This window comes from Papio anubis, chromosome 3, assembly GCF_008728515.1.
Source record: "Papio anubis isolate 15944 chromosome 3, Panubis1.0, whole genome shotgun sequence".
Taxonomy (NCBI): Eukaryota; Metazoa; Chordata; class Mammalia; order Primates; family Cercopithecidae; genus Papio; species Papio anubis.
The window spans coordinates 153,236,301-153,255,753 of NC_044978.1; positions in this window are offsets into that span (position 1 = coordinate 153,236,301).

Below are 19,453 nucleotides of genomic sequence, written 5' to 3' on the forward strand. Positions count from 1 at the left end.
AATCAGCCAAATTCATACCTATCTCTGCCAAATACCATAAGGTGTCAAAATTTGGCATAAAGGCTACAAAACTATAACTCAGCTGAAACAAAATTATCTTTGGTTGTGTAATTTTTTTTAATAAATGAAACATTAACATTGGTTTAATGAAGATAGCTGTATCTTAAACTATTTAGTAAAATATCCTAGCTCCTAATCTTGTGGTCTTCCACAGACATGAAGGAAACTTGTTTTGGGAAAGAACTGTTATCATCTTTAACATTAAGGAAATTGAAATTTATATAAAAAGAATCTTAAATGGTAAATTCTTGTCCTAAAGTAAATTAACTGGTCGTTTAAAGAGAGGGATGTTACAACAAGTCAGAAAATTAAGGCATGGCATAAATTGTCTGTGAAAGTCATGAAACATTTTATAAAAGGGAATTTACGCAGGAATGTTGTACAATTTAAAACTGATTAGGCCTCCTGAATGCTTTATAAAATGTCACTGTAACTCTTAGCTGTACAACTTTCCTGCTTTGCAGCTAAGGTAAAACCTAGGACACATGGAGTTAAATGTTGGAATAAGCCAGACCTTACCTGCACTTCTGTCCTACGTCCTAGGGTCTACATCTGGCACATAATTAAATTTCCAAACTTACCAAGGTTTTCAACAAAGGTAAAGGTTGTTAAGAGTTAACAGTGTAACACGTATTTAACACTATTGAAAAGACAATTTTTGTGTAAGGTCTATAAGGAAAGTAAAATATACTTTTGGTAAAAAGATTATAAGGAGGCATAAGAATGTGGAGTTTTACCCAGACTAAAAGGTTAAAAAGTTGTTTTGAAGGTTTAAGCAAGTTTTGAAAGGTTAATTATAAAGGAAATTCTGTGTGTAAACATATTGGCTAAAGTTAAAGCAGTATCGTCCAGTTTTTCTGTAAATTGATCATTATAATAAAATCACAATCGGTTTCTCTTAAAGAACTAACTGATCTTTAACACAAATTATAAAGGGTTAAAAGTGGTCTATAAAAATCTTAACTTATGGTCAAACATTAAAATTGAGTAAATATGTCTACAAGGTTTTATTAAAATTGAGTTGAACATTAACAGCACACTAATATAAAGGTGAAACTTGGCTTATCTGGTATAAAATCATACAGGAAGCACTGTTGAATATAAAATGGTGTTTGGCTTTATTTGGGCTATATTTGTATAAATATGTTATTGGTATGTGTCCCAAAGTTATGGGAGGCTCCTATCATTCTGATATATCTTAGTGTACATTATCAATAATTATTATAATTGTTATGGTAAAATTATTGTGTGCCACAGAGGGAACAGATATCCTTGCCAATTGTGTCTTTAACTATGCCTACCCTAAAACTTTTTGTCATCCATGAACAATTGTTGTCTTGTTTTGGTCCTCTTTCAAAGGTGGTTTTATAATTAGCTATAAAGTTCTAACGGGGGCTCTTGAATGCAGGTCTCTCGTAACTCTGGAGGCTGTAACATCAAAATAGAGGAAAAACATTCAGGAATCTTGAAGAGTTAAAATGTTCCTTAATATTAAGCAGAACAGAAATTAACTTCATAAAATGAACTAATAGGAGACTGGAGAAAGCTTTTTAATGTTTTGCTTAAAATGTTGCTAATCCTTTGTTTTGCTTTTCAAAGTCAAAGAAATTTTTCTTTTGAGCTATTAACAGCTTTTAACAATTTAGTGTACTCCCAAAAACAAAATCTGAAGCATATTTGTTTCTCCCTACCTGATTTTCTCTGGAATTTGGAAACTATCTGTGAGTATTCTTAAGTTATGGCAATATAGCTATTTGCATAAGTGCAATAAGAATCGGTTTTCTTTTGTAATGGGGCACAATGGGAAAAACTGGTTATTGTTACCAAGGCTTTAACTGGGATGGTATGCTTTCCTTTAAGGAATCAAACTTGACTTATAAAGCAATAAAGCCCTTGGAAAACTGGCCTCATATTTTGCATACACAGTCCCTGCACAGGGTTTCTGGATCTGTGGTAAGTAAAGAATGTCACTTTCTAGTTTCTAGTAGGCCGGGAACCCCAAGTTATCTTGAAACTTCAAGAAGAGAGGAATTCACCCAACTCATAGGTATTTGATGGTACAGATCCATGACTGGGCTTGGCTTTAAGAAGGTCTTTTCTCAGATTGCTTCTATGGAATAAAGTTCCATCAAGGTCAGTTTAAAAGGCCTATATAACAAGTAATTATTCTTGCTGCTCTGTATGCAAATAATTAAGCCAAGTATAGTAAAGCAAACCAGTTCTACCATGATTTGTCTTTTAATAAAAATGGGAAACTAGAGAGAAAAAATTATGTTTCAAAAACCATAGCACATCTATTGTTAAATTCTAGGGTTGCCTAATGTTTTGCAATTTTTATTATTTTCTACCGTTTAAATTAAATTATATTTTTTTCTGGCTACAAGTTTTCAAAATAAGCTGTGCTTTCTCAAAGCCCTATAAACTGAAAAGCAGATGTTTCAGTAGGTGCCGCCTCTAAGCCCCCCAACCAACACAGGAAGAAATCTCTTCACTGCTGGTGCAGACAACTAATAACTGAGGGTGCCCAGGATCATTCACTCCCATGTTTAGTGAGTCCATGGAACCCAGGGTAACTAACATGGTATCTGTTTCAAGATTCAACTCCTAAATCCATCACACTCGAGTCAAAGGCTGGAAAGCTAAAGAAGTAACCCCTTCAGCCTAAAGAAACACCCTAAATAGCAATATAAAGAAATAGGAAATCTTAAGCTGAAAATCATAAAAGATAAGTAACTAAATAAGAACTACTTAACTTACTCAGTCTCACCTCTACTCCACCAAATATTTTTGTCATTCCTACCTCTCCTTTTAAGCCAAATATTAAAACTTCTTAATAGCAATTATTTACTACACTACCCTTGCAGGAATTGCTTTAGTCACTCTGCTATTTGCAGTAGGAATATATACTGTTAACACCTCAGGGTGGAATATCACACAGAGAATCTCAATTACTATAGCATTTTGCTTAACGTTTATCCTCATAGCAGGAATAACGGTTACTAACAAAAAAATAACACATAAGCCTTTCCAAAAATGTGCCTCTGCTTCTCATTAGACAAAGAAAGTTGTTTCCGTATCACTCAATCTGGCCTAGTAAAAAACGCTGCTGAAAAACTTAAAGAAAGGGCTAAAAAGCTAAGAGACAATCAAAACAACCAAACAGATACTTGGTTTGGAAGCAAAATCATAGCATAACAATCCCATTCCTGGACCCTCTCCAAATAATATGCCTGGAACTAATGTTCTTACCCTGCTAAATTAATATTTTTCAAAGATTTTTAACTGACAGGATTACGGCCATTTCACAGACAACTATCTAGAAACATGTACAGACGGCATTGCTCTTACGGTCAACCTGAGACCAAAAAACTCTCTGTCCTCTCATCAGCAGGAAGTAGTCAGAAAGAACATGTAGTCCCTCCTCTTTTTTATAACTATAGGGTCTGGATTCACAGAGCAGGAGCATCACCATCTTGGACAAACCCCTCATTCTGGAGTTCACATTATTAAGAACACCACTGAAATCCAAAGGGTATCAGCCTAATGGCTAAAGTCAGCATGACGATAAACCACAAATAACATCTTCAACTAGAAACATTCCAAATTCCTCCCTGATCAGAGACATGCTAGACTCTAGATAAGTTCCCTCCGTGCCAGAAAGATGTCTGTCCAAGATAACCTCCCCTCCTTCCAGAGAGATTCCAACCCCACCATAAACTTCTCCACATACATAAGCATTCCAAGCTGTAATAAGGCCCCTCACCCGAAAACCAATATATACTCTTAGTCTATAAGAGAAAGTACTCCTGATCGAAATCGGCCAGGAGCACCTCTCAGGTTTTAACTAAAGAAAACCTGTCTTTAACTGCCAAAAAACAAACAAACAAACAAACAAAACCCAGCAGTTTACAGAAAAAAAGAAAGTGGAAAGGGAGAAAAATAGCATAATCATTATTTTGGAAAAATGTGGAAAGGAGTGCAAGGAAAGAGATAAATAAGAAAATTTATTATATAAACTAAAATCGAAAACAGGAATTACTGATTGAATGGTTTCAAGACATATGGACTCAGTCTCACATAACAGGTTTACCTTGCAGTCTTCCACATTGATATACTGTCTGGTAAGATGTTAAGAAGAAACTGTCCTGGAGTGGAAGCATTCTGGATGAATAATATTCCGGAGTTCAGATTCCTTAATTCCAAGAAAACTGCATAGTCATGATTTCTCTGTCCACTTATTTATTCATCTGTCTCCCTCTCCGGTGTGATTCTGATAGAAAAGTATTATCTGGATAAATATATACTAAACAGAAAGAAAAATGTAGAATTTACAGCAATAGTAATGAAAAATAAAAATTTCTAAATCATTATTTAAGCAAAATTGTTTTCCTTTTTGAAATGTGTAGTTATCCAAATTGCACTGTTCAGATCAAGTGGATTAGGCCACCATGACATCATCATCTGTTCATTTTCTGCCTGATGTATCAATATTACTAAATATCATATGAAATGGCAAACTCTAATTTTACTTATTATAGCTGTGAAAATTTTAAATTAAAAGATTTTTATTAATAAAAGTATAGTGGTTAACCATTAAAAGGCATCTAGCATATAAAACCTAGTGTTTTCTCCTCACCTTCTTCTACTGCTTCCCTTCATCTTATTTCTAGATAAATAACTGAAGGACTGTTATAATTTTCAGATACTATATTCATTCCATTTTTTTTCTTTATGTCAACTCTCCAACCTCAAAATACGTAAATATTGAAGTTTCTTCTTCTCCTCTTTTCCCTTCTACTTCTCATTTTCGTTTTTGCAATAACTGGGGTGGGATATATGCCCATTTATTATTTTCTAAACTGATTCATTTATCCGTTTTAAGACATATATATATATATATATAGTAAGTAGAGTTCATTGTAGGAAAAATAGCTCCTCTCTTTAAATCTAATCTCTCTTATGACTATTGACATTATTATTCACATGATTTTAGGAATTAATCATTTTCTCTAAAACTTAGCCTTTTTAAAATTATTGATCTACATTTATTCTTGCAATCATGCCATATTAAGAAACTAGACACCTCACCACTTTGTAATAATCCCAGTTGAAATATACTCTTTTATTAAACTGTTAAGACCAAGTAGGATTTGCATGCAAAAAAAAATTGTTTTGAAAAGCAGGTCTCGTAAAGTATACTACATATATGTATCATTATTAAAGTTTTTAACCTATTTCTATAATTTTCACGGTTAATTTTTTATCTATATCTTATTACCTCCACCACCAAACTACACAGAAGCCTAAAAGAGCCACACAGACTTTCTTATGATGAACATTTTAGAAGAAAATGAGAAAGTAAATTAATTAAACTCTTAAGCCTTGATTTGATAAACATTTAAATTCATGGACAATTAGCAAATTAAAATATTTAGATTATAAATCATTCTAGAATTAAGTTATAAAAATTCTTTCAAAATAAGTGAAATAACCATAAAATCAAGGCGCTTTCTGTGAGTTCGGATTTTCTTTATTCAATAAGATCTTTAATAGTTTTTATAAACTGAATTGTTACATTTTATTTTTAAAGAATTTATTTGATAGAAGTATGAAGTGTAGATTGGGGAAAAGTCTCAAAACAGATGTAATAGTTTTAATAAAAACAATAAACACTAATATTGAAAATTATGACATAAATCATGAAACAAGTTTTAAAATAATTAATGAAACTTAGTAATGATTGGATATGGAATGAGTGAAAGACAGGTGCAAGTCAAAAATGAATTAGAAATTTGGTTGGAAGAGAATTAAGAAAGTAATATTGTAGTAGACTTTATCCTCACTCAGGTATGACAGATAAGGTAGACAAAAGAAAACCAAAGTTATGTAAAATTTAAACAATGTGATATCTTGAAATGTTCATGAAAAACACAAAATATAAATGTTCTTCTTTACAGAACAAATATACCAATTATACTAATTATTTACTAGGCTACAAAAACATTTTAATTAATTCCACATCTTATAGATTTTGTGTAAAATAAATATAAAACTCTAATCAAAAGTTAAATAAAAGTAACAATAAATTACAAAGTCGTTAATGAAGAACTCAAAACAATATCAATTTTTGGATGTAAAATTTAACAATAAATAAGTTGTTCTAAATACAGTCTGGGGATAATTTTGTGGAAACATAAATATAACACAACAGGAAGTATTAAAACACAGTTATATATTACCAAATTAGGAAAAAAAAGAAGAAAATTACAGGAATAGGCAACAAACTAAAATTTTACTAAAATAATAAAAATTAAGGTTACAATATTAAAAATTCATGTGATTTAGTTAAGTTTAATAACATTGAACATGAAAAGTGAAATTGTTAATTAAATAGAAAAAAACTTTAAGATAGTAAATGAAATAGATAAATCACTAATTAAACAAGTCAAGAAAATGTAAGAGACAGTCAAATACAAAAAACAGAAATGAGGAAAAGAAGAAAAGATAAAGAATTTTTATTGAAATATTTAATATGTCTATACTTTAAGTCAAAGCCAGAACAAGTTATCTCTTTTAAAACAAAAATGTTTGTTGACTTGAAAGTAATAATAATCTAAGTAGACCAAAATTTATAGAAAATCTTAAGAATGTTTCTATGAAATTATCTCAACAAAAAAACATGTAGACTTTTCTATGAGACAATTTTTCAAAACTAATTACAGGGTATAAAGACAGAAAAAATAAAAAATGTCACATATTTACATCAGTTTCTTAAAACAGGCATAGCTGTAACAAAGAAGTACAAAAGTACAATTGTTTCAGATAGCAAGTAATATGGTCTGACTGTACGTCCCCACCAAAATCTCAACTTGAATGGTATTTCGAACTGTAATCCCCACATGTTGAGGGAGGGAGCTGGTGAGAGGAAATTGGATCATAGGAGTGGATTCCCTGGTGCTGTTCTCATGATTGTGAGTCACAAGATCTGATGGTTTAAAAGCATTTGGCACTTCCTCCATTGCTGCCTCTCTCTCTCCTGCCACCTTGTGAAGAAGGTGCTCACTTCTTTTCCTTATGATGATAGTAAATTTCCTGGGGTCTCCACAACCATGAAGAACTGGTAGTAAATTAAACTTATTTTCTTTATAAATTATGTAGGCTCAGGAAGTATCTTTATAACACTGTGAAAACTGACTAATACAGAGAATTGTTAATGGCGTAGAGGGGTATTGCTATAAAGATAACGTGAAAATGTGGAAGCAACTTTGGAACCAGGCAATGAGCAGAGGTTGGAACACTGTAGAGGGTTCAGAAGAAGGCAGAAAGATGTGAGAAAGTTTGGAACTTCCTAGATATTTGTTGATAGTTTTGACCAAAATGCTCACAGTGATATAGACAATAATGTCCAGGATGAAGTGGTCCCAGATGAAGATGATACATTTATTGAGAACTAGAAGAAGGTCACTCTTGCTATGCTTTAGCAGAGATTCGTGGCATTTTGTCCCTCTCCTAGAGATATGTGGAACTTTGACCTTGAGAGAGATGATTTAGGGTATCAGGCAGAAAAAATTTCTAAGCAGCAAAGCATTCAAGAGGCTCTTTCTGAAAGTGTACAGTTATATATGCTCAAAAAAGAAGATTTGACATTGAAACTTATGTTTAAAAAGAAAGCAGAACATAAAAGTTTGGAAAATTTGCAGTCTGGCCATGTGGTGAAAAATAAAAACCCATTTTCTGGGGACAAATTCAAACTAGCTGCAAAAAATTTGCATGAGTAATGAGGAGCCCAATGTTAACAGCCATGACAATGGGGAGAATGTCTCCAAGACATGTCAGAGACATTCATGGCAGCCCCCATCATCACAGGATCAAAGGCTTACTAGGGAAAAATGGTTTTCTGGGATAAGCCCAGGACCCTGCTGCTTTGTGTAGCCTTAGGACTTCGTGCCCTGTATATAGCCACTCCAGCTCCAGCTGTGGCTAAAAGAGGCCAAGGTACAGCTCAGGCACTTGCTTCAGAGGCTGCAAGCCCCAAGTCTTTATGATTTTGACATGGTATTGAGCCTGTAGGTGCACAGAAAACAAAAGTTGAGCTTTGGGAACCTCCACCTAGATGTTAGAGTATGTATGGAAACACCCGATTGTCCAGGCAGAAGTTTGCTGCAGGGTTGGAGCTGTCATGAAGAACCTCTACTAGGGCTACTCAGCAGTGAAATGTGGGGTTGAAGTCCCTACAGAGAGTCCCCACTGGGGCACTGCCTATTGCAGTTGTGAGAAGACTGTCCTCCAGTCCCCAGAATGGTAGATCTGACAGCTTGCACCACATACCTGGAAAAGTTACAAGCAATCAACACCAGTCTGTGCAAGCAGCCACAGGGTCTGTACAGAGCCACAGGGGTGGAGCTGTCTAAGGCCTTGGAAATCCACCCCTTGCATCAGCATGCCCTGGATTTGAGACATGTAGTCAAAGGCGATAATTTCAAAGCTATAAAATGTAATGACTGCCTGGTTGGGTTTTGGCCTGTGACCCCTTTATTTTGGCCAGTTTCTCCCATTTGGAACAGGAACATTTACCCAATGCCTGTATCCCCATTGTATCTTGGATGTAGTTGACATGTTTTTTTGTTGTTGTTATTTTACAGGCTCATAGGCTGAAAAGATTTCCTTGTCACAGATGAAACTATGGACTTGGATGTTTGGGTTATTGCTGAGAATGATTTAAGACATTGGGGGACTCCTGAGAAGGCATGATTGGTTTTGAAATGTGAGAGGGGCCAGAGACAAAATGACATGATTTGGCTCTGTGGCCCCACCCAAATCTCATCTTGAATTGTAACCTCCACATGTAGAGTGAGGGAGCTGGTGGGATGGGATTAGTGCATGAGAGTGGTTTCCCTTATGCTATTCTCATGATAGTGAGTGAGTTTTCATGAGATCTGATGGTTTAAAAGTGTTTGGCACTTCCTCCCTTGCTCTCTCTCTCTCCTGACGCCTTATGAAGAAGGTCCTTGCTTCTCCTTCACCTTCTGCAATAATTGTATGTTTCCTGGGGACTTCCTAGCCATGCAAAACTGTGAGTAAGTTAAACCTCTTCCTTTTATAAATTACCCAGTCTCAGGTAGTATCTTTATAGCAGTGTGAAAACAGACTAATACAATATAGTTAGATTTAGAGATTGTCTAGTAAATTCATATGAAAGTATTCCTTAGCTGGAGCTTAATATTTTGTCTGACTGAAAAAGTAGTGTGAAAAGGCCAATATTTTCCATAAAGAGTAATGGAAATATAGATACCATCTACCTTAACAAATGCACTTTAAAACACCAGGAGTAAATTTAACCTAAAATGTATCGAACTTGACTGAGGATTATTACTAAACTCTAACGAAAGTCAAAAAGAAGGCTGGAATAAATGCAGAATCATTTGGGTGTAGGTAAAGATAGAAAGTATCCCTACTAAAACAGAGTAGAAGTTCTCTTCAGAAACCTCACTTATCTGTATCATTTTCTTAAATGATGATTTCCATTCCCTTTGTAAAATGTTTGAAGCTCTTTATGTAGTCTGTTGTATGTCCTTAAACTTGCCATAAAAATAAAGGTCAATGCTTAACAGGAATCAGTTATGTTTATTCACAAACCTGTTTGTGTCAAAGTGATACGTGCTCATTTAATTACATATAATATTACAATTACTAGATGCATTATAAAAGTATTCAAATTAGTATAAATAGGATGAATATGATGAAAAAATAATTTGACTATTTTAAAATGAAACATATCTAATACAGTTGACCCTTAATAAATGTGAGAGTTAGGGGCATCAACTCCTCACGCAGTCAAAAATGAGCATTTAACTTTTGACTACTCCCAAACTTAACTGCTAATAGCCTACTATTGATCAGAAGCTTTACCAATATCATAAACACTTAATAAACAAGTGTAACAAATGTGCACATTGTGCACATGTACTCTAGAACTTAAAGTATAATAATAATAAATAAAAATAAATAAATAAACACATATTTTCTGTGCTCTGTTTATGATCTACCATATTCTTACAACAAAGTAAGATAGAGGAAACCAAATGTTATTAAGAAAACTGTAAGGAAGAGAAAATATATTTACTATTCATTAAGTGAAAGTGAATAATTTTCAAGATCTTCATCCTCATTGTCTTCACTTTAAGTAGGCTGAGGAGAAGGAGGAGGAAGTTGATCTTGTCTCAAGATTGGCAGAGGCAGAAGAAAATTCACATATATATGGATCTGCAGAGTTCAACTGTGTGTTGTTCAAGCATCAGCTGTATTTACATAAGATGAATGATATTTTATTTCTGTGTAAAATAAATTGAATTATTTTATAAGATTTTATAAAAGCATCTTGCTATACTTTCAGATGAATTGTATCTGTGTCAATAGCAAATAGGAAAGAAAGAAAAAATATAGAGGGAAAATCTATAACTTATACTTGATATTTAAATAGTATAAACTCAATATGAATTATTTTTCCTTCTGAAGAATACATATTTTCAATCTCTGCCCACTATAAAGTCTTAAAAGTAGTAACAAATCACTAACAATGAGTAACTCTACTGGCTAGGTTGGGATCTTAAAAAGCCCTTCTTACTAAAAGGAACCACGGCTTCTTGCAGAACAACCAATGCCAGAATAAAAAACTTACAATGTCACCTTACCATGTACTCTAGAAAACAAGAAATTCCACTGAGGTATTCAAAATAAGTAATAGTTAATTGAGAAACTTGAAAGCATGATGGAACATATCATAATAGTCTGATACAGCTGCCCACACCTGAATCCAAGTGTCAGTTTTAAACATTACTAAGGTGAGATAGTGTATTAGTTCATTTTCCCACCGCTATAAAGAACTTTCTGAGGCTGGATCATATATAAAGGAAAGAGGTTTAATTGACTCACAGTTCCACATTGCTGGGGAAACCTCAGGAAACTTACAATCACAGAGGAAGGCAAAGGGAGGCAGGAACCTTCTTCACAAGGTAGCAGGAAAGAGAATAACTGAAGGAGGAACTTGGCAACCACTTACAAACCCATCATATCTTGTGAAAACTCACTCACTGTCATGAGAACAGCATGGGGGAAATTGCCTCTGTGATCCAATTATCTCCACTTTGTCTCTTCCTTGACATGTAGAGATCATGAGGATTACAATGCAAGATGAGATTTGGGTGGGAAGACAGAGGCAAACCATATCAGACAGCTAGACCTTATGTACTTCCTAGTGTTATATTAACAACTCCACAGCTCCAGCTATAATGTGCTCATGCCAAAAAAATTAAACTTGAGTCTAAGTCTCTAAAACTACCATATACGGAATACGTGAGAGATACAGTAAATACGTAAATAATGTCATGAGGAATCAAGGTGCCAAATTAAAGATATGGGAAATTCTGCAGCTCAAATATGATGTCTAATTCCACAGGATTAGCAAATAACATGTAAAAAACTACTTTAAAAATAAAAATTATCAATTTTAAGAAGTTAAGAGTTATATTAATTGAATGCAACTGATGGATATTTTTCAATTTAAAACAAAACACTTTAAAAAGATATTTTTGAGATAACTTGAAAATATAATCATGATATGGATTTAGGTGATAATAAAGATGCATTGTAATCATATCAGGCATACAATAGCATTGAGGTTATTGTAAAAAATATTGTATCTCTTAGGAATACATATTGGATAATTTATAATTAAAATGAAATGATGTCTTAGATTTACAGAAGGGAAAATGCATAGAGGTAATTTTCAAAGCTGTTTAAATGTTAATAGTGATTTTCTTAAAATGTTAATTGTAAAATGTTTTGATTGCTAGATACCAATTATGTGTAAAATTATTTTCTATGTGTCCATATTAAAGTAGGTATTTAAAAACCACCAATATAAAGAATAATTTTTAGAAAAACTAAGCACAAAAATTTTCTTTCAAATATAGAATTTCTAGTACATATATTTCAGTAAGTATTCCTGTTTGGCAACCCAGTTTTCTGTCATTATTTAAGAATTCTTCCTATCTTTTAATATTTAAATTGATATCATTTCTTTATTTTTTGTTGTTGTTTATTCTGAAGAGAAAAATAGAAGTTCCAGGCAAGATGGCTGAATAGGAACAGCTCCGGTCTGCAGCTCCCAGGGAGACCAACACAGAAGGCAGATTATATCTGCATTTCCAACTGAGGTACCCTGCTCATCTCATTGAGACTGCTTAGACAGTGGGTGCAGCCCACGGCAGGCAAGCCAAAGCTGGGTGGGGCATTGCCTCACCTGGGAAGTACAAGGGGTCAGGGAACTCCCTCCCCTGGCCAAAGGAAGCTGTGAGGGATTGTGCCATGAGGGATAGTGCAATCCAGCCCAGATACTATGCATTTCCCATGGATTTTGCAACCCACAGACCAAGAGATTCCCTTGGGTGCGTACACCACCAGGGCTCTGGGTTTCAAGCACAAAACTGGGCTGCCATTTGAGCACACACCGAGCTAGCTGTAGGAGTTTTTTTCATCTCAGTGGCACCTGGGACCCCAGCAAGACAGAACCAGTCACTCTCCTGAAAAGGGGGCTGAAGCCAGGTAGCCACGTGGTCTTGCTCAGTGGGTCCCACCCCACAGAGCCCAGCAAGCTACGATCCACTGGCTTAAAATTCTCGCTGCCAACACAGCAGTCTGAAGTCAACCTGGGACACTGGAGCTTGGTGAGGGAAGGTGAGTCTGCCATTTCTGAGGCCTAAGTAGGCAGTTTTCCCCTCACAGTGTAAACAAAGCTACTGGGAAGTTCAGACTGAGCAGAGCCCAGGTGTCTCTGAAAGAAAGGAAGCAGCCCCAGTCAGGGGTTTAGAGATAAAACTCTCATCTCCCTGGGACATAGTACCTGGGGAAGAGGCTGTCTGTGGGCACAGCTTCAGCAGGCTTAAATGTTCCTTCCTGCCAGCTCTGAAGAGAACAGTGGATCTCCAAGCACAGCACTCAAGCCCTGCTAATGGACAGACTGCCTGCTCAAGTGGGTCCCTGATCCCCATGCCTCCTGACTGGGAGACCCTTCCTGGCAGGGGCCAACAAACACCTTATAGAGAAGAACTCCAGCTGGCATCTGGTCAGTTCCCCTCTGGGACGAAGCTTCCAGACGAAGGAGCAGGAAGCAATATTTGCTGTTCTTCATCCTCCACTGGTGATACTCAGGCAAACAGATCTGGAGTGGACCTCCAGCAAATTCCAGCAGACCTGCAGAAGAAGGGCCTGATTGTTAGAAGGAAAACTAACAAATAGAAAGCAATAACATCAACATCAACATCAACAAAAATGATGCCCATGGAAAAGCCACATCCAAAGCTCCTCAGCATCAAAGATCAAAGGTAGATAAACCCACTAAGATGAGGAAAAATCAGCACAAAAATGCTGAAAATTCTGAAACCGGAATGCCTCTTCTCCCCCAAAGGATCATACCTCCTCAACAGCAAGGGAACAAAACTGGACAGAGAATGAGTTTGATGAACTGACAGAAGTAGGCTTCAGAAGCTGGGTAATAACAAACTCCTCTGAGCTAAAGGAACATGTTCTAACCCAATGTAAGGAAGCTAAGAACCTTGATAAAATGTTACAGGAACTGCTAACTAGAATAACAGTTTAGACAAGAACATAAATGACCTGATAGAGCTGAAAAACAGCACAAGAACTTCGTGAAGCATACACAAATATCAATAGCCTAATTGATCAAGTGGAATAAATGATATCAGAGATTGAAGATCAACTTAATGAAATAAAATGTGAAGACAAGATTAGAGGAAAAAGAACAAAAAGGGACAAAAAAAGCCTTCAAGAAATATGGGACTATGTGAAAAGACCAAATCTACAAGTGATTGGTGTACCTGAAAGTGATGGGGAGAATGGAACCAAGTTAGAAGCACACTTCAGGATATCATCCAGGAGAACTTCCCCAATCTACCAAGACAGGTCAGTGTTCAAATTCAGGAAATAAAGAGAAGACCACTAAGATACTCCTTGAGAAGAGCAACACCAAAACACATAATCATCAGCTTCACCAAGGTTGAAACAAATGAAAAAATGTTAAAGGCAGCCAGAGAGGAATGTCAACTTACCCACAAAGAGAAGCCCATCAGACTAACAGCAATCTATCTGCAGAAACCCTACAAGCCAGAAGAGAGTGGGGTCAATATTCAACATTCTTAAAGAAAATAATTTTGAATCCAGAATTTCATATCCAACCAAACTAAGCTTCATAAGCAAAGGAAAAATAAAATCCTTTACAGACAAGCAAATGTTGTGGGATTTTATCACCACCAGGCCTGCCTCACAAGAACTCTTGATGGAAGCACTAAAAATGGAAAGGAAAAACTGGTACCAGCCACTGCAAAAACATGCCAAAATATAAAGACCAAGGACACTATGTAGAAACGACATCAACTAATGTGCAAAATAACCAGCTAGCATCATGATGACAGGATCAAATTCACACATAACAATGTTAACCTTAAATGTAAATGGGTGAAATGCCCCAATTAAAAGATGCAGACTGGCAAATCAGATAAAGAGTCAAGACCCATTGGTGTGCTGTATTCAGGAGACCCATTTCACGTGCATAGACACATATAGGCTCAAAATAAAGGATGGAGGAATATTTACCAAGCAAATGGAAAGCAAAAATGCAGGGGTTGCAATTCTAGTCTCTGATAAAACAGACTTTAAGCCAACAAATATGAAAAAAGACAAAGAAGGGCATTACATAATGGTAAAGAGATCAATTCAACAAGAGCTCACTATCCTAAATATATATTCACCCAATACAGGAGCACCCAGATTCTTAGAGATCTACAAACAGGCTTAGACTCCAACACAATAATAGTGGGAGACTTTAACACCCCACTATCAATATAGATAGATCAACAAGACAGAAAATTAACAAGGATATTCAGGACTTGAACTCAGCTCTGGACAAAGCAGACATCTACAGAACTCTCCACCCCAAATCAACAGAATATACATTCTTCTCAGCACCACATCACACTTATTCTAAAATTGATGATGAGAACCACCCCCATGATCCAATCACCTCCGACTCCCAACATTGGGAATTACAATTCAACATGAGATTTGGGTAGGGAGACAAAGGCAAACTATATCATATGGTATCTTAAAAAACCTCATTCAATCTCGTCAAAATCAACTAAAGTACTCAGGACACCTAATATCTAAGGAAAGACTTTCTATGAATCCAGATAGGTTGAAAGAAATTTTAACTTTTCAGCCACTGAGGATGTAGAAACAATTGAGAGAGTTTTTGGAAAGAGCATGGAGTTGTAGAAATTGAATCCTTATTTACTTTTAAAACCCTGGCCCCTATATGCTGTCTTAGAACAAGAAATGCCAGACTTTCTAGATTGCGTTAAAGAAAATCAACTAACTTTATAAATGATCAAAAAATGACCTTACTAACCTCCCAGCTTTGGGTCATCCAAATTATACATTTCCATCTTCATTATTTATACATGAAAGGGATGGAAATGTTTTATGGGTCCTAACTCAAAAAGAAAGAGATCAAAATACACCTGCAGGGCATTGTAGACAACAATTATCCCCTGTATCTAGAGAATTGCCACTTTGTATGACAGCCATATCAGCCACTGCTATTTTAGTTAAGGCAGGAGTCCCCAGTCCCCAGGTCATGGATGGGGAATGGTCTTTGGCCTATTAGGAACTGTGAAGTACAGCAGGAGATGAGCAGCAGGCAATTGAGTGAAGCTTCGTTTGTATTTACAGCCACTCCCCCTTGCTCACATTACCACCAGAGTAAGCCTCATATCACATGTGTAGCAGCATCAGATTTTTCACAGGCGCAGGGACCCTGTTGTGAGTTGCATGTGTAAGGGATTTAGGTTGTGTACTCCTTATAACAATCTAATGACTGATGATCTGTCACTGTCTCCCCTCACCCCCAGATAGTACCAACTAGTTTCAGGAAAACAAGCTCAGGGTTCCCACTGATTCTACATTGTGGTGAGTTGCATAATTATTTCATTATATATTACAATGTAATAATAATAGAAATAAAGTACACAATAAATGTAATGTACTTGAATCATCCTGAAACCATCCCTCAACCCTGGTCCATGGAAAAACTGTCTTCCATGAAACCTGTCTCTGGTGCCTGGACCACTTAGTTAAGACAGCTGAAGAAATTATAAAGGGAATACCCCTTACTATCTTTGTTCCTCATTCTGTGGTGGCATTGCTGAACTCACACTATATTCAAAATTTGGAGAAGTCCTTGATTTTCGAATGTAAGGGAAGCAAAAAGGTTTCTTAATTTCTCTGGATCAATCTATAAAACATAAACATTTTATTTCAAAAGTACTAGAAGCCATATTATTACCAAAATAGCCGGCCAATATTAGAATTCTGTATCATTCAAAATGAAATGCCACAGAAAGCAGAGGAAATAAGTGAGCGGATAGGTGGCAAAGAATGCTGCTCTAAGCACATTTAAGTAAGAAAAACAACCTGTATTAACTTTTAAGAAAGCATCTGAATTTGACATAAAATTAACTCAACTCAAAGCTCCAAAATCAGAACAAAAAGGTGGGGAAACACAAGGGTAAAAATATTTCCCAAAGATGAAATGTGGTACAGACCAAATGATTTGTTTATACCTTCTGCTGAACTGCAGTTACCATTTTTAACGTATGTATGTAATCTAACTCACTGGAGTCCTGACAAAATTGTTGCTTGGAGCAAATACATTTATAGAATTTTCTCTGACCATACCTTATAAGGTAGACAACAGATGTCATACCTGCCAAAATTATAATCCAGGAAAACTATACATGGATTCTAAGGACACTTTCCTATACCCAAGGATCTCTGAAATGCCATCATTATCTAGCTGCCACCCTCACAAGACTACAAATATGTACTGGTAATGAGTTGTATGTTTTTTCATTGGGTACAGGCATTTCCACACAGAGGAGCAATTAGCAATGGTAAAATCCTTTTAGAAAAAATTCTGACTGGGGATTTCCTTTGGAAACTCACAGTGACAGAGGCATTCATTTTATTGGACAAATCACTTCACTCACTCAGTAGTAAATCTGGCCTGCAACTTTTCTGTTGTGCTTATTACCCCCAGAAATCTGGATTAGTAGAAAGCACAAATCGAATATTCAAAACCAACTGGCAAAATCAACCAAGGTTTTCAAAATCATTTGGCCAAAAGCTCTTCCATTGGTTTTGTTAAACTTAAGATCAACTCCTTTCAGTAAACACTGATCATCTTCATTTGAAATTACAACAGACAGATTTATGAAATTATGACTTTAAAACTTTGCCTTCTTAATAGTAAAAAAATTCATTTATCTAAGAGTCTTATTCAACAATTAATTAAAAATTATGAATTGGCAAAATAATCTTTTCACAGTGAGCTCCCAGGAAACAAAAATCTCAAAGATCATGGAATTTTTGTCTGCTAGAAATAATACATTGTAAATGACTTTCTCCAAATAAGATGGACTGAACTTTACCAAATAAGGAGTACATATATTGCTAAATTAAAAGGCATAGACACCTGGATTTACCTCTCTAGAAAAGAAAATTGAATCTCCTGGATGAACCTTTTCACTGGAAGATGATCTTTGACTTAAGATAAACTGATGCCACGATGAGAAGGAGATGACATCGGAGGTGGTCAGCTTTTCCAAGACACGGGAGGAGGCATGTATATGAATGAATGCTTATATTTATTTTATAGTAGCTCTTATTATTGTTATCTTAGGAACATGGATAATTGTTACCATCCTATGTAAAGTAGAACTTTTGCCTTGCTTGTTTTAACTAAATTCCTTAAATTAGCTAAAATATATTTATTATATTTTTTTATAGTTGCCTTTCTGTCCCAAAGCATAGACTGGCATGACAACACTTTGGTTAAATTATCCCAAAGTGTTGCCACTGGAGGGAACCAATCAGATTGTTGGATTTGCCACATGATTCTGATATTCATTCTTGATCAGTATATGACAGTAGTAGTACTTGTCACTGACTTCTGAGATGTTCATAAAGTCACCACTTATCTAGGCTGATCTCTTTTCGGATTGATCTTCCAGGACTGATTTCCTCATAATCCAATTATTATAACTCTTTGTTTTAATTTATCCTTTGTATAATATTGACAACTGATTCTGTAACATGCAAACTCCTTGATCCTCTATATGCCTCTATAAGTATGACCTTAACTTTTACAACTTCAAAATACTGACCCCATTCCTTTGGAGTGTATGGTTCCAGGATTGCCAATTACATTGTTTGGCACTGTGTCTCTACCCAAATCTCATCTAGAATTGTGTTCCTCACATGTAGAAGGTGGTTGGATCATGGGGGTGGTTTTCCCTATGCTGTTCTTGTGATAGTGAGTGAGTTCTCATGTGATTTAATGGTTTAAAAGTGCTTGGCAGTTCCTCCTCTACTCTCTCTCTCTCCCGCCTCCACGTAAGATGTGCTTAGCATTTCCCTTCACCTTTTGCCATGATTGTAAAGTTCCTGAGGCCTCCTCAGTCCATACAGAACTGTGAGTCAATGAAACTTCTTTCCTTTATAAATTACCAATTCTCAGATAGTTCTTTATAGCAGTGTAAAAACAGACTAATACAGCCATCTTCAGCTTTGTTCTTGAATAAACCTGTTTGAACTAGATTCTGATTATTGTAATTATTTTGATTTTATTTTACTTTTACATTTAAAATTGTATGGGTACATAGTAAATGTGTATATGTGTGGGTTATATGAGGTATTTCCATTATTTTAATGTTGAAAACTTCAATATTAAATGTTTCTCCTAAGAAATGTATATGCATAATTTTTAAATGATGCTTGAGTTCATCCATTCATTTTATCCCTCAATGGCATTGTCAAGGATGTTTCGTACATAATCCTACAATTAATTATAATTTCAGTTTCTGTGGTTTTGCTTAGTCCTTTTCTACATGCAATTATTTTCTGCTTTCTTGGCATTAACCTAACTGACATATTTGTCAAAATGAAATAAAATCTAATAATGAGAGTTTTATCTTGTCTACGCTTATGTGCAATCATTCAAATATTTGTTGACAAATTCATTTATTTATTCATTATAGAACATTTTAATTTTTTTCTTGAAGTTTTGATAATTTGAGTTTATAAAAGAAACTATAAGAGAAATTACCAGGAAAAAAGGGCATTTATGTTTTATTACATGCCATGTGTACATGGGAGTTATACAGAATATAAAAACTGAAAAAAGGTGAGATAGTTTGGGAGGCTGAGGCAGGGGAATTGCTTGAACCAGGGAGGTGGAGGTTTCAGTGAGCTGAGATAATGC